Below are 21,952 nucleotides of genomic sequence, written 5' to 3' on the forward strand. Positions count from 1 at the left end.
AGGTCTGAAAGACGTCCAGACTAATGGCTGAAATCCTGTTGTTTAGTGTTATAGTTTGCAGCAGAACAGGCCCATTGAGTCAGTGAGGATTTGGTGTGTCAAAGCCTCTATACATTCAAATGATTCAAACTGGCCTACTCTAATTGTAACTTACTATGCTAAAGTCTCATCTTAGGTAGGCCCACTTGAAACTATGGAGTTGACTCAACAGATCCCTACTGATTCAGTGGACCTACTCTTGTGTGACTCGCTATGCTAAGCAGCAGGATTTCAGCCACTATAGGACAGCCTCACCTAAGAAGCAAGTTCACAATCATTGCTGCCTATGACATTGCTTGGATTATTTAGGGATTTGGGGCTATAACTCTCCAAGGCCCCAGCCAGAATGGCTGCTTGGAGATGTAGTCAAAATGCCCACAGAAATGTTTCCAGATTCCTGTCTCTGGGAATGACCAATAAATTAGGCTGTTGCTACACCATCTTGTACTTTTGAGATTAGCCTCACAGCACACCACGGCCGGAACCCTATGAAGTAAGTTTCCTGTCCCATCTATAGATGTTGTATCATGTTTCGATTAATGCGGTTTCAGCCCTGGTTTTAACACTTGCTCGTTTTACAAGTCCCTGAATTTATTTTTGTATTTTAAAGAGTGTTTTCCCCTTCTGGTTAAGAAGCATGGAGGACTGTAGCTGAAGCACTTCTCTTCCACTTGAGGACTGCTGTTTACAGCATATCACTGCCAGCGTTATGCAATGTCAAGCCTTCGAATCTGGTAGGAATGGGCAGTGTTCCCTTGACCCAGGCCCAAAGCTTTTTATCCACCAAGGCCATCAGCCCAAGAGGATGAGCTGACATTCAGATAGTTGTGCAGCTGCAGATTTGGCAAAGAACCCCTAAACTCATTCTTAGCACTCTGGAAGTGTTGTCTATCTCCCTGGCCAATGATCATGCCAGGATTGCCAGGCAATTGCTTGATCCAGAATGGCTTTGAATGCTGTAATGCCTACATGGGGCACTCTTGTTTTGGTTTCATGAAATTCTATGGTTGTATATTCAATAAAATTGCTTTTGACTCAGTTTACCTGCCAGTAAAAGAGAACCCCACTTGAACATTTTATGCAACTTGTAGCCCACTTCAATCAGATTTGTTCAAAATTTTCTTTTCTAAAGGATAATTTGCAAGAGACCTAATAAGCATGGCAAGTGGATGATACCAGCGGTAGGGTCAGAAAGCTAAAAATAAATGAGCTCTTTCCCTTTCTTCCTTCCCCACTTAGTGGGCTGCTGGGGATGAGACAGAGTCCCTTACAGAGGTCTGGACTGATTGGCTGTGAATAAATTTTGGATCAAGGCAGATAGCCACATGAATTTGGGTTTAGGAGGACTGCATGCAATCCTAAAAACTGTAGGTTGCTCACAATAGCCACCATTTTCTTGGAGTTTTGTTTGTTGATAAAGTTACAGATTCCTATTATGCTACTAATATACAGTATTGTTATTTTAAATGTAGTGTGAGCTGCCTTTTCCCCCCTAATAAAAGGGCCAGAAATGTTATTAGTACTATTGCCACCAATACTGAACAATGACAACTAGAGTGGTCCTGACCCGACCAGATAGGCGGGATATAAATGAAATAAATAAATAAATAAATAAAATAAAATAAACTATTTGCAGGCCATGTTTGGGTATCTGGGATCCCACAAGATTCTCTTATTCCCCCCCCCCCCCAGACGGATGCTCTGCTGTGCAGATTATGGAACATATTTTGGACAATGTCCTTGTCTGCTGGAAAAAAATGTGCTTCTTTAGGCAGTACCTAAATAAAGCATGGGATTCCTGAACACAAGAAATGGTGATAGCCATCGATTTGGTCAGCTTTAAAAGGACTAGAGCATTCATGGAGGATAGGCCAAGGACTACTTGCATCTATCTGTGTATCTAAAGCCCGGTTACTGGGGGAGCAAAAGCAGAACAGTGCTGTTGCATTTGAGTCCTGGTTGTGGGCTTCCCATAGGCATCTGATTAGCCATAATGAGCAGGCCACAACAGAGATGGGCACATTTTCCATAGTTCTCCTGGGGTTGCTATCTAGACCACTGGTTCTTAACCTTGGGTTACTCAGGAGTTTCGGACTGCAACTCCCAGAAGCCTTCACCACCAGCTGTCCTGACTGGGGTTTCTGGGAGTTGCAGTTCAAAAGCATCTGAGTAACAAAGGTTAAGAACCACTGATCTAGACTATCTAGACTTTGCAGGGTGGAAAAGGAGGGAATATTCTCACAAATTGAGACTCTGGAAAAATGCTCCTATCTATGCTCAGTAGTCTTTGCCTTCCTATCCACAGCGAAAACATAGTTTCTGCCTTCTCTTCCCTGAGCTGGCCAGAAGCTTCCTTATCTCCTCCTTTATGGCTTTGGCCATCCACCAATCTGAAGTATTTCTCAGGAGAAGCCTTTCTCCCATGGCCCCCTGTGTTATGCATCCTATCACAAGCAGACAAAGATCTTTCTCTCCAGGCAGACTTTCCCTTAATGACTGCCTGTCTGAGAGTTGTTGCTGGCTTTTTAAAAATGGATTGCTGTGCCTTGTTGCTTTTTGGTATTGATTTTATTTACTATTTTAAATATAATATTGTTTAATACTTTTAAAATATTTGTATGGTTACTGTTTGCAGCTTCTAAATATTGATTTTTTTAAAATGATGTAAGCTGCCTTGGGTCCTTTTTAAGGAGAAAGGTGGGGTATAAATGAATGAATGAATGAATGAATGAATGAATGAATGAATGAATGAATGAATGAATGAATGAATGAATGAATGAACGAACAATCGAACAATCCCACAAACAATGAAATAGAGAGAGGCACATCTGTTATTCCCCAGGCACCCATTTCGCAGAAAGAAGGAAAAGAATGAAAGGTAAGTGATATTTTCTAGGGTGAGATATGGGGATGGCAAACACTGGTGAGAATGGACAATGGGAAGAGGTGTGAATTCTTCTTAGCCTCTTTTTGTAATCTGAGCTGAAGAAGAATCTGAGATATCTGAAGTGGTCTTTAATGAGAGTGCGAAGAGACTGGCTCAGGAGAATGTCACTGTTATCCTTAGTAGTGATGGTAATGAGCTGTTTGATGAAGAAGAAGGCAAGAGATGGGCCTAACCCATTTCTGGACAAGACTGGTCTACAACAGTGCTTCCCAACTGTGGGTCCCCAGGTGCTTTTGGACTACCAGAAATCCTGGCCAGCACAGCTAGTGGCAAAAGCTTCTGGGAGTTATAATCCAAGAACATCTGGGGATCCACAATTGGGAACCACTGATCGACAAGCTTGCTGGTTGGTGAAGAAGGCTTCACATATGAAACCACAGCAGCTGGATGAGGGGTGGAACAGGGTGCAGCTGTAGATTGCACGACTCACTTTATTTTGATGGGAACTGGGAAAGTTACTTTATGGGACTAGGCAAAAGTAACTTGTGCAATATCAAATGGCAAGAATACATGCACATGGCTCCTGGCTGGCTCGAGGTGATTTCTCTGAAAGTGATGTAGTTGAAGTAGGCAATTTTTTCCCCTCTTCAAACTGGTATATTTCTAACCACAGTTATTTTAATTACACAGCAGAGGGGCACCACGGAATACTCCCCCTGTAACTTTGTAGAACTTGATCCTCCTTGTGGTGAAATAAATAGACTAAGTACTCTAGTCTATTAATGTAATTCATTATTTGCCTTCTAAGCTGTACTAAAGAATCTGAGACTGCCTTTGAAAGGTGCATCTCTCTCTATTTGACTTTTTTCCTTCCCCCTTTCCACCTCTTGCTTGTTCCAAGGGTAAGAATACAGTAAGAACCAAACAGACACCCTGGCTTTTCACTCCCATTTCACTGGGAAACCAGAAATTCCACTGTCATTTTGGAACCTATGAGCTCCAGAGATGTGGTGGTGCCACTAGGTCGGCTACTGTTAAAAAAATAAAATAAGTAACTCACTTCCCCCCTCCCTTAATATGACAAATCAGGCTGGAAAACCAAGGCGTTCTGAAATACAAACTTGATGAAAACAAGCTACAATGAAAGTAAGAAAAAAAAAATCAGTGTGTCATTTTACAGTCGATGGAAAATTAGGACCAGATGAAAACTTCAGAGGCCCTGGGCATTTCATTTAGCGGCGTTGGTCAGTCCCTTCATGAAACCAGAACTATCCTGCAGTTCATTGGCATAAGCAATGCGATATTTGTTTGTATACAAACATAATTTAGTGAGGAATGACGTTGCTTTGGTATTTTTGTTTGCGTAAATGCTGTACCCAAGAAGTGACACCATGGAAGGATTTGCTTCTGTTTATGATGCTGAGACACGAGGAAACAACCTTGTTCCTTAAAAAGGCTGTCCTGCTGTCCTCCCACCCTTCTAAAGCAGGCAGTGCATTTGACACAGGGAAGTCCTATCTATTTCCATGTGTTTGTTTTGCAGCATTCTAGGCAGTGTGATTTTGAGTTAAGCCTGTCATGTATATTTTGCCAGTCCAGGATTCCGAGTGTAAACCCAAGAACATGTATTTGGCATGACATTTTAGTAGAGTTTTATTAATAACCTCACATGCTATCTGTAGTTTTGAGTGACTTGGAATGAGTGGGCTGGGGTGATTGTTTATCTACTTGTATCCAGCACTAACCAATTGTTCCTTCCAGTTTGTTAAAATTCAAATACAGCTTCATCTCTCTGCTGAGTGTTCTATCCCTCTCTTTCTTTGGTTAGTGGCAGTTTGTTGATGATCTGTTTGGCTGGTGGCTAGTATGTGTGCAGTAAATAAAGCAGTATAAACAAGTGTGTAATTTCAAACAACTGTAAATAAACTTTTTATATTTTTTCTCCTACAAATGTCTCAGAGTCAGTTACTGAGACTTTAAGTGCCAGATAATGAGAAAGGGATGGAAGCTATTCTCCTTGGTGAATTTCTGTACTTCTACTTTGTAGTAAAAAAGAGAATTTTACCAGAAATTCAAACTGTGGAACACATTTCATCTCAGATGAACATCAACCAAATTGTGTGCACCTTGTTCTCAAAAGATCTGTTAGAGGAAGACTCCTTTTATTGGCCTCACCCATGTTGTTGCTCAGTGTTGCCAAGTTCCACCCCTTTCTCACTTGTGACTTCCATCCTCTCCCTCAACTCCAAAGGCCTCTTCTTCTCACTATCCAGTTCTGAGCATGAGAAGTAGCAAAATCTACATCCTTCCATTAGAGATGAATATGGTAGGCAGGCAGGTAGGTGTTGATGGTCTGTTAAATCTTTTGTATATGGCAAGAGTAAATCTTCCAATGTCTTTGTGTAAAAGTTTTATATGTAGCTTAAACAACAACAACAGAGAAAAGGGGGGCAGAAAATACATTAATGAGAGTGCTTTTCTTTCAACTGTATTCTGTTTAAGATGAATGCAGCTCTTTGAAAAGAAAACAAGAAAGAGTTTGGCGAAGTGGTTGTCCCAAATCTCCAGGAGACTGTATTGCATTAGATGATTAGAAAATCTGTAATGATCACACACATAGATCTAAAGGATTCGGAGGCACACAGCTGCAATTCCACAATGTTGGCTACATTTGCCATCTGTCTGTAAGTAAGTGAGTTCTTGGCTCAGGATTATACTTCTCATAGCTATTACTCCTTCTTCTCCTCATCACCTCTGTGCTGGGTTTTCCAAGAGGATTATTACAATATTAGGAGAACTAAGCCTTCCTCCTGTCCTCAAAGTGCTCCATAAAGAACAGGCGGATCATTAATGCAGAGACAATATTTATGTGTGGTTCTTCCCTGAAAAGATCAGAACTGCAGTCAGCCTGAAAAGCAGAGAGTTGCAGTGAAAACCAATGTAATCTTGTCATTTGATACAGTGAAAAAGAGAAGAGAAAGACTAGGTTCTCTCTCTCTCTCTCTCTCTCTCTCACACACACACACACACACACACACACACACACACACACACACACTCTTGGCTGGCTAATACAAGTACTTGTATGGTACTTTTAGAAGCTTGTAAACTTCCAGAATTGTACTATAATTAATCATACGCCCCCTGCTTGGTCTCTTGAATTTGCCTATAGGTCACAGGAATGTGTGCTGATGTGCGTAAAAGGAGAAATGTGTGGTTTTCATTATAGGCTGTAAACATCTATGGCAGGAGGACTCAAGAGGATGATCATCTCATCTTATACACTTACTCTGTAGCAGCGTTAAATAGTGAAATATGTTGAGGTGAAATTTACAAGGCCAGGCTATAGAGGAATGCCTAGGGATAGAAGGGAATGTATTCAGGTTTGAAAGTATGTTTGATTATAGGAGAGGCCATAGGTTTGTGGTAGGAAATGTACGTGGTATGCAGAACAGGGCTGGTTGTCACAATAGGCAGAGTGAGGTAGCTGCCTTGGGTGGCAGGCATTGAGAAGCTGCAATATGGCTGGCCCTGTGCCATCAGGTGCAGGGAAGGCTCTGTCCTGTCACCAGTGTTGGACTGCCAGCCTGCTTGGCTTTCAAATGTTGAATGGGAGGGGAGCTAACTTGTTCTTCTCCTCAGTCATCAAAATGCTTGGCAAAGATACTGGAGTGGCTTGCCAGTTCCTACTCCAGGTGGATCGCGTTTAGTCAGAACTCTCCACTATGAACTGTCTGTCTTGGGTGGCCCTGCACAGCATAGCCCATAGCTTCTTTGAGTTACTCAAGCCCCTTTGCCACGACAAGGCAGTGATCAATGTAGGGGGACAAGGCAAAAGGAGAAGGGGATGACAGAGGACGAGATGGTTGGACAGTGTCATCAAAGCTCCCAACATGAATTTGACCAAACTCTGGGAGGCAGTGGAAGACAGGAGGGCCTGGCGTGCTCTGGTCCATGGGGTCACGAGGAGTCGGACAAGACTAAACGACTAAACAACAACAGCACCTGCAAGTAGTCACCTGCAACCTTTTTTACCCTTTATTTGCAGCCTATTTTACCCTTCTGTTCAGGTTAGGTGATCAAGGACTGTGGATTGTTTCGGTGCTAGTGTCCATGCTGACCTCTCAATGATCCACACCACAGTCCTCAGCCCTTCTCCCTTTGATCCCACTTTCTGCCAGTCTCTTGCTCTCCTTTTTTGGTTCACTGTAAAACCATTGGGCTGCAGAAAGTGTTGCACAGTGGTACGGAAAAGAGTCAGTTTCCCAAAGTTCTCCATAACACGAAAATGCAGAAACACAACCCACGGAAACCTAGTAGTCTGCTATAATGCATCGGAGTTGTTTCTGTTTCTTATCAGTTTTTATCTTTTTTGTTGTTGTCCATGCAGAGTTGATCTAGTGCTAAACAAGTACATCAGTGTAGTTGATAAAGGGATCTAGTGCTAAACCAGGGTGACTAGGGAGAAAGATCATGAGTGGCTGTCCAAAAAATCATGTCCTGCTTAACACATCACCAGAATATGACCCACAGTCATGCCACACATCCTTTTGGAGAACAAAACAACTGCTCACATATGGAAAAATCTGTTCAAATTGTTGCAGATTGAAAAAAAGGGAGAAGCCCTCACTGGCAGAGAAAAAAAGCCTATACATCAAGAGCAAAGAGGGCCAGCCTTATTTGAATTGGCCTTTATGTCATGCAATCAGTAGAAGAACATGTACATGTATCCATTTTACACCTACAGTAGATCTTGTAGTATTTGACCATGCAGTCACAACTTTAGTCAGAAGGTGAGGCTTTTGAGACTCAGTGCCATGGAGAGTAAACAATACTGTGCTACACGGACCAATGGTGTTGATATGGACTGAATCACATGTCTGCATTTTTGGACTGTCTTTGGAGGAAACTAGCTACATAGATGAACTCCTGCTGTTTTACATTTGTCACTACATCACTCTTCTTACAATATACACTGCTAACAAATCCACTGACTTTCAGGGCTTTTGTTAATAACCTTGCTACATTCTTAGTTCAACTCAAATAGTCCGGTAACAAATCTCTTATTTTTTCTTGTATGAGTAATGTCCCTAACTCGCAAGCACTAGATTCCATAATTCAATTCCATAAAAAAATATCTGATTTATGAATGTGAGATATATTTCTTCTATTTCCATGATTTAATATGCCAGAAAATGGCTTGTTATTGCTGCACAATATCATCCTTGCGCTGTGAGCAGGGAAAAGGATGCCAAACTTTACATAGCAAAGGGCAGCCTGAATACTGACATCAATGGCAGCAGTCAAGATGGTTTATAGATTCCCTACCATTCACAAAGAGCCACCAAGGAGGGGGGGAATCCTTTTTTTCATCCATTAACCACTTCTCACCCAAGCACAAAGCAATTGTCAGCATTGTTTTTCAACAAGTAAGTGGCCATTTAACCAGTAATTCTGCCATCCATAATTACCCAGAGATGTTGTCTTTCCATCTTTTTCTTCTGTGGGTCAATTTTTTCATCACTACCATGGCATAGTTAGAACTAAGTCAAAGGGAAGATGTTTTTCATAAACACTTTGGGGAGTGAATAGTTTGGCTTCTCGTAAGAAGTTTTTGGAGCAGTAAAAAAAATCAGCCTCTTATTGAATGATTCCTGAAAGAGAACAACAGTGTTGGCCATTTGGAGTCTAGGATGAATGTTCACTAATGAACCCAGTGCCTTCACAAGTGGCTTCACTTGTGAATCAGCTTCATTTGCCCACAAAATCGTTACATAACCACATATGACAGTGTCGTCTTGTAATATCTACTCCTCCATTCTCTCAGGTGTAAGGAACCCAAGAAAGAGACACAATACTGGCATTGAAACACAATTAATGTATTGTGGAAACAATAGCACCAACAACAGAGAATATTCATGTGTCTTCAGTTCCCCCCCAAGTTGGTTCTTCTAGCCAAAGGATAAGCAGGCGAACATTCCGCACACATCTAGTTAGGAAAGGTTGGGTCCCAAGCAGCACCGGTAGTGACTGTACACAGGAGCTACAAAGGACAGGTTAAAGGTAAGTGTCCACTAATGTTACTTTGTACAGCCTTGTTACATGAATGAAGCAATGACTTCATAATGGTAAGATATTAATGAGTGCTTGAAACCATTCATGGTTGCTTCTTTTGACCAGAAATTTCATTCTCGGCACTTACTATCTGAGCTATGATGAATGAAAGGGTCAGGACACCAAGATATTGCATATGCAAGAACTTTAGAGTGCTTCATAATTGCCAAAGACTGAATGGTAGAATTTGAAAATTCAAATCTAGACCTCTTCTGCTTTGATCACTGGTAAAAAAAAAAAGCTGTGGTTTCTATCTATGCCTTTGCTGATAAATCACTTAGCTCTAAGATCTTCAAAGATCTTAAATTTTGTCCAAATTCTCTGCATGGTTTTTCAGAACTCTCAGCGGGCTGACTGAGCTCATCCAGTGCCTGCATTGCAAAAACTAGCATCATATAGCTTCTTCTTTGTCTGCTACAGTTATAATTATGTGCAGAAGTGTAAAATCAGAGCACGAAAAGTTGACATGTGATGGCTTCTATCAATTGACACACGGTGAGATTCTCTCGCATGGTATTCTCTCTCATCGGTTAAGATACTCTCAAACTAGAACTTAATCATTTACTGTTTTATATTCTCTATCAAAGTTTAAGCTCTCTTTTTTGTAATCACTTTGCTCTGGAGACAAAGTTGTACTTTGTTAAAGGTGAATCAGTGTTAGAGGACAGGATGTTTTTAAATTACATATTAAGCGATCAAGTTCTGCTTTAACTGAAGGCACTGCCCTTCTTTCAATCTGACAAATGAGTGTTCCTGCACAACTGAGAAACATACAGGATGATTGCCAGCTCGTGACAGCATAACACAATGAAGCATGGTGCAAAAAATCTAGGCAAAAAGTTACCCTGAAAGCGAAATATGGGTTTCCATTTGTTTTCTACAACACAGGAACATCATTTCAGCCAAACAGGAAATTCACTAGACACATCCCAGAACTTTTGATCACCACTGATCAGTTGCTATGTCAGTTTTGTTGGACAATAAGGGTATCACATTTCTATTTGTGGCAAAGTGAAGCTAAGAGTTCCTCTTTAGATGGAAAGATGCCCTCCATGTTAATAAAAATTATTGTGATTTGGAGTTTTAGAAAGGACCATTGGATCATTTTGCTCATCAGCATGTTTACAATGCAATGCTTCTGGACAGGAATGATTAGTCGGCTGCATGCCATTGCCCTGGGGACACCTGAGTGCACTTGCAATGCTTTCCATTCATTGGGGAGACTCCTTCTATGTCACCCCAAAAGGATGTTGAGAGTTGCAAGCAAATAATGTATGAAATAAGATAATACAGCACTAAACCCATCATGGAACCAATCCCCTAAAATCAAGAAAACATTTCTCCACACCTCTCCGGTTCTAAATAATAAACTGGAATTGGCTAGGCTAAATCTATAGGGAGCAAAAACAACACAATGTATTCGTGAAGGTTTCATGGCCAGGATCTAATGGTTGTTGTGAGCACAGAGTGCTGTCCTCTGAAGATGCCGGCCACAGAGACTGGCAAAACGTTAGGAAGAACAACCTTCAGAACATGGCCAAGAGCTCAAAAAAACCATAACAACAAAAAAACAACACACCTTGTTGAATGGATGAATCCCGAAGAGTCTCTCCCACCAGGATAAGATTCAGGCTGGAAGTCACTTAATAGACTTCGAAGTGTAGTAGGAAGATCAAAGAATAATCAAATAAAGTGGCTACCATATTTTTCCATGTATACGACTCCTCAACGTCTATGATGACCCCCTAATTTTGTCCCTTGCCATAGGAGCAGTCAACGGACAGCTGTGAGGGGCAGCTCTGCCTCCGTCTCCTGCTGCTGCCGCCTCCGCTACCTGATCACATTGCTGCTTTGTCCCCTGCCTGAAGGGAGCCCACAAGTGGTGCTGGAGGAGGCAATCCAGCTGCGGCGGTAGCAGTCAATGGGCAGCTGCGAGAGGCGGCCAAGGGCAGCTGCTCCTTTGCTTCCACCTCCTTCTATGTACAAAACAACCCTCATTTTTTCCTCTAATGATTTTAGGAAAAAGTGTTGTTTTATGCACAGAAAAATACGGTAATTAGATAGAGGACTAATTTTGTATGAATGTGGAGAAATCCAGTTGAGGCAGCGTTTATGTATAGAAATTATAGAAATCAGAAAAGTGAAGTGGGAAGGGGCCTACAAAGGCCATCATGTCCAATCCCCTGCTCAATGCAGTATATACAATTTGTGCCCCTCCATGTGTACTAAAGAAGATCTTGTAAATGGCTGAGATAACGCTTTTGGAATAGCCCCACTTTTGGTCAAAAACAGACTAATCTTTTTAACATTTTAAATTTGTTTAATCTATGTTTCATATACATCCATAAATTTAAATTGTTGAATGCTCCAATATGAATAAAGAAAGAAAATAAAGAATTGGGTTATTTTGTTTCAGACTTCTTTTTCAGGCACAAAAAAAAAAAGCCCAATGGGGCAAGGAGAGGGAGGACAGCGTAACACCATCCTTTTTGACAATTCACCAAATACACTTTAAAAACTCATCCATAGATGTAACTCAATAAACAAAGGAAGCCACATGGCCACTATTCAGAAACCCACCACCCTAATAACAGTTACCAAATGGGGAAAAAATCTCTGGGCAGAAAAATCCACACCTCTATTCCTGTGAAAAGAAAGGCATTGTGGACATTTAGGATAGAAGCGCATTTTCTTTTCACTTCCTGGTGGACTGTAAATTGAGATCAAATTTGGCTAAATATTGACTGAAATGGAGCTGGGTGTAAAGAAAGCCAGGACTTGATTCGGTAAGCTGATCCATATAAACTCTGAGTCTGCCCACATAGAATCTAGTTGAATTTAAACATTTCTTTTAGAATGTTTAAGGCAAAGGCACATGATCTCCTTGTTTTGGAAACAGACCTTGCACTTCAGCCATGTGGACATTCTTAGAAATCATTATGAGGTAGGGTGGGATGGGCAACCCCGAAAATTCTGTTTGCAACTGTGCTGTGTATTAGAAACGTGATGCTACCAACAGCATTTCCCACACCCCTCTCTAATACCCTTCATGTGTTACCAAGATTGAAGGATGAAGACAGTTTCTTTATTATTCTCACAAAAATGGAGCATTATACGTCTCATTTACCACAAAACAATTTAAAACTTTTTTTAAAAGACACAACCGGTTTAAGCCTATTCAGTAAATGTTAAGTCCAAAATATATTTCTTCTTTTCATCTAATTTTTAAATCTGTCTTTATTTTTACTCTGACTTGCATTCATGCCATGGTATTCAATCTGCTGAGGAGATTTTACAGTTCCTTTTTTTAAAAGTGCTCAGAAGACAATGAAATACCTAACAAATGATGGAAGCAGATCTAGGGCACTGACAGCCCTTTATCCTATGGTTTCGTCTGGTTTAGAGATGTGCTGGTTTATTCCTTTTTCCAGCAACCACAAAATGTGCATGCCATTATCTACCAGGTTGCCCTGGATTGGTGCTTATTTACACCTTATTGGGTGCCTTATTGGGACTATTGTTCTCTTTTGGTTCAGGTAGGATCGCTTCATTTGGTTTTAGAGTGTGTGATAGATAGAATCAAACCAAAGTGGATGGCTGTCCTTTTTGTGAAGCTGCTTAACAGTCATGAGAAATGGAAAGCTTCCTTCCTGCTTGCCTTTGAAGGGAAAGGAAGTTATGCATTTTTTTTCATTGCTGCTAACATATCAGTGATGCTTTGAAAGGGCTTTTTAAAAAAAAAACAGGCCTGTCAAAGCATTGTTGATGAACTGTGTTGGTTAGCAAGAATTTCAAAGGAATCTAAAGCTTTGTCTCTCTTCCTCTCCAGGGGCAAGAAGGAAGGAGGCTTCTCATTTCTCAAGATCATGAAGCAGCTTCACCAAAAGGACAGTCGATCTGCTGCATAACAATCTTGAAAGATTGGTCTTGAGCAGAGTTGCTTAAGAGGTGCATGATCAATCCTTGCATGTACTGTAGGTGCAAGGATGACATCAAAGAATAATAACACACCTCAGAGTGAACCTGTTTAGCACAATTAAGTTTGATCCAAGCTGAGAAAATCTGGCCATCTAGTCGCACCCATAGAAAGAGGTATCTTTTTTTTTAATAAAAAATTGTCTTTCTCCCCCTTAGTCACCTATATTTAGACAGTGATAACTACACACATAATTCACCATAGTTTTACATAAAATATAACAAATATTTCCTGCTCCCCTGATTTGATCAAATGTCCTCCCCTCACACACCGCCGCTCCATGGTATGAATGCTGTGAAGGAAACTTGACAAAGTGTTTGTCTCTTCACCTGAAAGTGTTTTGCAAAAGTAGGCTGCAGTGCACAATTGTAATCTGCACGGCTCTGTTTTATGGTTAATATTGCTTTTCATAGCAAATCCAGTGAGAAGGCAAAACCATAAATCATCGTCCCTGCCTGGCCACAGCTGTGGAACAGTATATCCCACAGGAATATTCCCATTTCTGTTCTTTGGCGGCTCATTCGCCTTGCCTACAGTGGAAACTGCCAGCCCACATGTGTAGCGAAAGAAGCTTGGTGTGTGTGTGTGTGTGTGTGGGGAATCAAGTTATTGGCTTGTATTACCGTTGTCAACAAGCAACTGGAGTGTAACTGCTGATGTCCCCAATGTTCAGTCCTTAAGTGAAGAGTCCCACACACAGTTTCTATGGTACATTCTTCATCACATTCGTTTGATATTGCTCATGTTCGCTGTGATCCATTTAACTATCTCTGGGGCCTAATCAATAAATTATTTCTGACCTGATGCATTCCATAATGATTCGAAAGTACTGGCATTGATTTTTTTTTGGTGTGTGTGTGTGTGTGTGTGTGTGTGTGTGTGTGCGCGCGCGTGCACGCGCTTCTCCTTCTTGTGAATTTGTCTCCATTTGCTGTCATGCCCAGCCATCATGACAAAAGAGAAGAGGCCAAAGGGGACTCATGTGCTTCTGTTTAATTTCTTTGAGATGGCAGGATATTTATGAGCATCATTCTGCTTGTATGTCATGTTCCTTCTGCAAAAAAAATTACATCAGCACTTATAGACTGTATACCAAGAAGAACACTTTTGGCCTCCAGATGCAAGACACTGAAATGGCGGAACAAAGCTGAGCAAGGCTAACTTAATGTGACTGCACAATTGACAGAGAACACATTATTCTTAACAAGTGAAAAATTGGGCCACTAATTGCTAATTAAGGTGCCACCAGAAGGAGAGAGAGAGAGTCAGAAAAATACCACCATGGTGCTCTGAACATAGTTTATCCTAATATTTGAAGATAAGAAGAGGTGGCATGAGATATTACGAAGTTGAGAAACCACCAGGGAATACAGCAGATCTCTAGACAGGATTTCCCTGACTAACATAAAAGCTCATGCATTTACTTTTTAAAACCAAAAAAGGGACACTTTCTTTGTACAAATGCAGTGTGAACACATATGTTGCCACCATTTTGTTAGAGGTTCTAACCATTATGATAATTTGCGCACTTCACCCATACTTTTGGCATGCATTGTTATCCTTGTCACCAGTCTGGTTAGAGCCAGGACCTCACAGGAAAGAAGCTGATTCTATATCTAGAAGTAATGCACTAAAATGGGGGGGGGGGGGAACGACCTGTTTATTCTAACATAAGCATGCCACTTCTGTTTTGTAACTGGCAATTTGGGAGGTAGTGCGACTTTGTTTACGTATCTGATGTCTCAGACATGTACGACTGAAAGACTGTATTGTAAAAAGATAGGAAGGAACTGCTTTTGTCTCAATACAGTATATGACCTGACCATCAGGTTCATTTTAAATGCTTCCAGTGCCTCAAACTGAACCCTCAAAGTAAGGGGGAAAATGCATACACGGAATAGAAAGCAATAAGCTAGAATGCCAAAGAACCATCGAACTCTTGCTTGGTTGCTTGCTTACTTACTTAATAGTATTGATTAGGGGAAACACATTTTTAATATCCCTCACTGCATGTTATGACCCCATATTAATAGGATGATTAGTATGAAGGCTGTAATAGAAATCAGAAGGCTTGGGTGACATTTTCTCAGTTTAACACTGGCAGATCCTTTTCTGTTTCATCAGAATTATACATATTCCTGAAACTTTCTAGTTTTTAAGAAGAACTCTGGAATGGCAACTTGGTAGCTTCATGTCATTATAACCGTACATAAACAAGATTCCTAATTTATGATTTTTCAAATGTTTTGGACCATTTGAAACCATCCCAGACCTTCAGATAGATAAAGTTTGACTTTATTTATTTCCTTTGGCAGGTTCTCAGACTTGAATTAATGTCCAGTGAGAAGCTTCATTTTTGCTTCCTAGTGTTTTGCGACTTTGACTGAAATTAGAGCAGACATTTTTTCCCAACATGGATGCAGTGTAACAGATATGTAAACCAAGCAATCAGGTTAAGAATGATAGTGACCTGCAGTTTCACTAACGTTGGGTAGTCAATTCTATTTTGAGAAAATAATTTTATTCATGTGATTATAATTAACTCCATAAAACACAGCTTTACCAGCAGGAAAGGATAAACCCATAGATCTCAAGCAGTGGCCACATGGGTTCTTTTCCTCAAAAAGATCCATCTTCCAATGCAGACTAGATCAATCTGGAATGTCTGTCTCAGCATCAATTACCATGAGTAAGTGGTGTGTATGCATATATGATTATTTTGATTTATATATGTAATTAAAAGATCTCAAACATCAGAATAACTCATACTGCATTTAATTATTCCTCACCCCCTCTTTGAAAGACAACCTTAAAAAAAAGCAGAGAGAAAAATATATTCGCGAAGGCTTTCACAGCCAGGATCCAATGGTTGTTGTGGGTTTTTTGGGCTCTTTGGCCGTGTTCTAAAGGTTGTTCTTCCTAATGTTTCGCCAGTCTCTGTGGCTGGCATCTTCAGAGGACAGCACTCTGTGCTCAGTGCTGTCCTCTGAAGATTCCGGCCACAGAGACTGGCGAAATGTTAGGAAGAACAACCTTCAGAACACGGCCAAAGAGCCCGAAAAACCCACAACAACCAGAGAGAAAAACTCTGAATGCAGAATCAGAATGGAACTGACTTGATGGAAAAATGAGAATGTGAATGAAGTTGAACTGTACAAATTTGCCCATGTCTACTTTAGACCTAGAATGTGAAACATTCTGACTTAGAAATCTTTTCAGTTTTTAAAATTTTATTTTGCTGCATACTATGTTAGGACTGGTGGCAGAGTTCTTATCAAAGTGTGCTATACTCCTTATTTGAGCCCAAACAAAATGGTGTGTTGCGTTAAGGCCTGCATCTGATTGTGAGCCCCATCAATTTCTCTGCTACTGTGACTGCTATAGTTGGCCATTCCAGCTTCTTGACAAGCAGTTAAAAACTCTGAGTAATTGTTGTGGTTGGATTTTGACAATGTTTGCTTTGCTGGTAATTAATTTCTCGTGTGGGAAGCTTACATTTTCTTCTTGCTTGTACCACAAAAGTTCTGAGTTGCCCAGTGACTCCTGACCACCTAAAAATTCCACTGTGATGGATGGTAGCAGTGTGTGGCTGAGGTTTGTGTCATAGCTGCTTATTGGCCTGTGACTGTGTCATCACCCTGGTATGACTAAAAATAGTTCCTACCCCTTGCATTACGCAATATATCTCTTCCACCCAAAGCAATTTGTAAAATTAAACAAATAAATATATAAAGAAATAATTACAATGTAACACTCATGTTGTATTTATGTCCCACTGAGTACATCGGGTCTTATTTCATAGTAAGTAGGTACATAATTGTAGCTTGAAATATGGAATTCCCCTCACTAAACAACTTGGACAGAAAACATTCACAAAGCCTTTACGGCAGTACCTTTTGATTAGTGGGGCAGGCCCTGCAGAGAGTCATATTAGCATTTCCTGTGTTTTTTTTAAATCAGTATTATGATTTTTGGTTCAAAAATGGCAAAAAAGCCCATTTCACAACCCACTGATTTCTTAGCATGCAGCCTATTACATCATTCTGTAACATACAATAGGGCATATGTGTTCCATCTATCCCATCTATTTCTTTATCTTTGACTTATTAGTATCTATGGATTGTGTCATTCTGCACTTTTTAAAATTCCTTGACCAAATTTGCCACTCTCCCAGAACTGAAAACTACCCATTCCTCTATGGGCAGATTAGCCTGCCTGAGGTGTTAGAACAGTGGTTCCCAGCCTTGGGTCTTCAGATGTTCTTGAACTTAAATTCCCAGAAGCCTTCACCACCAGCTGTGCTGGCCAGGATTTCGGGGAGTTGTAATCCAAGAACATATGGGGTCCCAAGTTTGGAAACCACTGTGTTAGAGGATCCAATGTTCTCAAAATGCTTAGAGAGGAAATGTATAACCCTGCCTCCTCTGACATTGTTTCTTTCCACAATCACTGATGTGTCTGAAGGTTCCTGCTCATGGGAGACTCCGCCCTTTAAAATGTTCTTGATTGTATTTAGATGCCACATTTGTGCAGGAAATTCTCCACTTCAAACTAGTCAGTGATTGGGTGAAAAAAACAATGGCAGGGTGGCTTTTGGAGAATAAGCGCCCAGCGGTACAAGAGCAACGTTCACTTGTAAATTTATTTCTTTGGAACTCATGATAATTACCTGAGCACACTTCCCTCTTTGAAAGGAATCATGGGCCTATTTCTTCCCATAAAAGCAAGAAAGCTTGTGTTTGTTTATAGAAATACGCTTCTGATTGGAAGGTGATAGAAGACCTGGTTTTAGCTAACTGAGTTGGAGACATCAGCAGCCATGTCTTCCTCTTCATCTCTAGAGAATGAAGCCAAGATGTCTCCTCCTTGGAGGAACAAGAGAGAGGTATGAGAAGGAGGTGACATCAGTTCTCCTCCAAACAATTGAGAACATTGGACTCTAATGCCTAAATAGGGCTAAATAGAACATTCACCCAAACCCCTCACCACAAACAGTGCCCCCCAGACCTTTTGGCATAGTTATTTGTTTAAATGATGTCTGAGGAAATGAACCTCTCCACAAAAGCTCACATTAAAATATAGCAGTTAGTCTGTAAGCTGATACAATGTTTTTGTCTTCTTTATTTTTTATTTTGATTCTGTTTAAATGAATACGCTACTCCCCACCCCACCCCCTCATCTTCATACCCTGCACCAAGTCGCTTGCTGCCTAAATGAATACTATCCACTCAGAAGGATTCCCTTTCAGATCATCCTTCTCAAGACAGCAAGCAGGGTTGCTGGTAAAGTGTGCTTTCTCAGATAGATTGATGATGACTTATGGAACTATGAATATTAATAAGTGGTTGCTAGCTGTACTCTCTAGCCTACACATTCTTCTGAAGGTGACACTGGCTGAAATCATGTCAATTTGTTATGCAAAAGGAATAATATTAAGTCATTCCTAAGTGGCAATTGACAACCAAAATCCTGTTGCTTAGTGTAGTAAATCACACAAGAAGAGGCCACTAATCAATAGGAATTTAGTGAGTGAGGAACACCTGAGGAATACTGATCCAAAAGGCTGGCTCTAACTGCAATTTACAATGCTAAAGTAAGTTGCAGTTAGAGTAGTCCCATTTGAATCAATGGAATGTATGAAGGAGTTGACTCACCAAATTCCCATTGATTAAATGGGGCTAGGTAAAGGTAAAGGTTCCCCTTGACATTTAGTCCAGTCATGTCCGACTCTAGCATGCGGTGCTCATCCAAGCCATAGAGCCAGCGTTTGTCTGAAGACAGTTTCCGTGGTCATGTGGCCAGCGTGACTTGACATGGAATGCTGTTACCTTCCCACCATGGTGGTACCTATTTATCTACTTGCATTTTTACATGCTTTAGAACTGCTAGGTTGGCAGGAGCTGAGACAAGCAACGCGAATACAAATTATTATTATTATTATTATTATTATTATTATTATTATTATTATTATTATTATTATTATTATTATTATTATTATTATTATTATTATTATTATTATCATCATCATCATCATCATCATCATCATCATCATCATCATCATCATCATCATTATTATTATCATTATTATTATTTCAAGACAACAGGTGCCAACAAGCCAGCAGCCATCCCCTCCCTAGACAAGCTTCCCAGCTATCTTTTCTTGTATCTCCTCTGCCAGAAATAACTCTCTTTGTTCTTCAGTTGCTGGCTGACCTGGGTCTACAGAACTGCAAGAATCTACACATAAATCATATCCATAAGCCAGAAAATAAAAGGCTGCTGGAATTTGTGGGTATGGAGGGGTGGCACTGTTTCTTTTTAGAATTAAACTGCCACAAACTGTCTTGGTAATTTAATGGGAGCATTCAACTCAATTAACAGACTTATAAGCTGCAAAACTACAGACACAAATAAGTCTATCATGAATCCAGAGCTTGGAAGTAGTGGGTGAAAAATAGCAAATTCAGGTGTAACAGCTGCCTGGGATTGGGGGTGAGGAGCAATAAGGGCATCAGAAAGTTGATTTTACTTCTTCTTCTTTTTAAATTCATAACCACAGGTGATGCTTTGATTTCTTTTAGTAGAATGAGTAAAGCGTAGATGAGTAATTATATTTCACGGCCAAAGAATCTCCCAAAAGGCAATTTCTGGACAAGCATTCAAAATTTAAGAACTACGTATATATGTATATATTTTAAAGAATAAATAAAAAACAGCAAAAAAACCCCGTCATTATTGCTCTTCTAATAGTGAGGAATATTAATGAGATCCTTTTGCATGACATATAATGAATTAGTTTCTGAAAACAATGTTTGAACTTTTGCACGATGCTATCTTTGATCTCTTTTACAGCTCTCAGGTAAAACCTTTATTCTGGGGAACCTTGAGTCAGCTCAAAGAGACACCAGAGACAAGGCCTGTTTCTGCTTGTGGACCATTGATTCCACCCATGATCTAACTAACATTGGTGGTGGCTAAGTTCCAGGGAATTCTTTGGAACAAACCAGTTGTGACAATGGTTGCTTGAAGAATTTGACATTTACGGATCCCCATGCATAGTGGCCTAATCTGCACCAGCCTTTGGGGAATGTTACTCTTCTGGGCTACAACTCCTGGCATCCTTCTAGCCATGCTGAATGGGGTGGAATGGGAATTGTAGTCCCCACACCAATGAACTTGCAAGTTCTCACCAGCGTGTCTTCTCCCTGATGGATGTTCGGACTGGAACTTAGTTTCCCAAGAGCTTTACCACTTGACAAATAGGTCTCCTCTGAAAAACATATAGAAATGTATTTTCAAAGATTCTTTCTTTGGATTTTGAAAGAAAGTGCATTGAGAAATCAATGTTTTAAGAGAAAATAATCACTAAAATGCATACTTAAAGGCAAAACAGAAATGAGAAGGAACAGACTGATGAGCGAACATGGGTGAAAATGACACAGATTAAATAGATTGATTTGTCCCTTGTCACAACTAACACATTACTTGAACCAGGATCTCCATTTTCTGGTTCTAGGTTTAGTTTAGCTAGAGCAATTGCAAAGGACAATGACAGCAGGAAACTGTAGTTGAGCTTATTTACTATTTGCATTTCTATACCACCCAATATCTGAAACATTCAGGGTGGTTCACCAAATAAACTTGAATGTCATTCAATGTAAAAACATAATGACTAAAATCCTGTTGCTCAGTGCAGTAAATTACACTAGAGTTGGTCCACTGGAATCAATGGAGAGTTGGTGAATCGTCCCCTCTGTAGGTTCCACGGATTCAAATGGGTCTCATAGCAAGTCACAACTCTAAGAGGCCCATTTGAATCAATAGAACTTATGGAAAAGTTGACTCACCAAATCCTCACTGGCTGAATGGGCCTATGCCTGCGTGATTTACTGCACTAAGCAACAGGATTTCAGCAAATAAGTATGAGGAAAGTAAAAACAAACTAAACTAAACTAAAAACTGAGGGATTAAAACAACTAGGAGGATAAAGAGGCACTAAAAAGACTAAAAAGGTGACACTAAGCAAATCTCTCACTGTGATAATTACACTGATAGTGATCCACTTTTCCAGGTGGCTTCTATGATTTTCAGTTTCCACTTTCTTAACTTGAATAACCCCTTATGCTTAAATCCATTTTTACCCCCAACTAGAATGGACCCAGTGAACTAATGGAACTTACATGACTGTTGATCTATCAAGTTGCCACTAATTCATGGGGCCTACTATAGTTGTGGCTAGCCATTGGATTTAAGCCTAATGTTCTTCAGCCTTTGAGTGTTTACATCCACTGCTTTCTCAGTCCAGAGATAAGAGAAAGGACGATCTATTTCTTCTTGTGTACCTTCAGAAGCAAAGTGTTGTCTATGAAAACTGAATTCCTTGGTCTTCTTTGGGCATCTTAAGCCTTGTTGAATCATGTTAATTTATGCAGATGTTAAGTGGTAGATTATGTGAAGCATGGGATGTGCTTGGAATTAAGTCAGCCCCACTGTTAATCAGGCCTCTTTTGTTTCATTTCAGAAAGGCCATTTTAAATCCTTTTTTAATTTATATAGACAGTTTGTCAAATGCGATCTTCACAATAAGGGCAAAAACAACTTGCAGAACATCTCTCTTTCTCACACACTCTCTCTCTGGACAGATGGTGCAGGCTGAACCTTCATGAATTTGTTATTGATCTAATTGGAATCACATTTGCGTATTGCTCTCAGGCCATGTGTGGAAGGAAGGGGGAAAAAATTAAAACCGTGCCAGTAGAAAAATGTGGAACTGAAAATCCTACAGAAGGCAAAATAGGGGGGGGGGTGTCCCAGAACCCCTTGGGCCATTCCTGCTATCTGAGCAGACCACTGTTGACCCAGGGTCAGACACGGGGAGACACCTCCCAGCTGCAGCCAGTTCCTTTCATTTCCCAGCGGAGCTTCTTGCAGTGAGG

The 21,952-nt window shown here is 40.4% G+C and overlaps 1 long non-coding RNA gene across 1 annotated transcript; it reads right to left on the reverse strand.

Annotated features, from left to right (window-relative positions):
• Window positions 1-2,397: 2,397 nt before the first annotated feature.
• LOC144587897 (uncharacterized) lies at window positions 2,398-20,288 on the reverse strand. The gene is made up of 2 exons (XR_013543145.1): window positions 20,207-20,288; window positions 2,398-8,969 (listed from the first exon to the last, which is right to left on the reverse strand). It is a non-coding gene; the product is annotated as an uncharacterized LOC144587897 (long non-coding RNA).
• Window positions 20,289-21,952: the final 1,664 nt, after the last annotated feature.

This window comes from Pogona vitticeps, chromosome 1 (genome assembly GCF_051106095.1).
Source record: "Pogona vitticeps strain Pit_001003342236 chromosome 1, PviZW2.1, whole genome shotgun sequence".
Classification (NCBI taxonomy): Eukaryota; Metazoa; Chordata; class Lepidosauria; order Squamata; family Agamidae; genus Pogona; species Pogona vitticeps.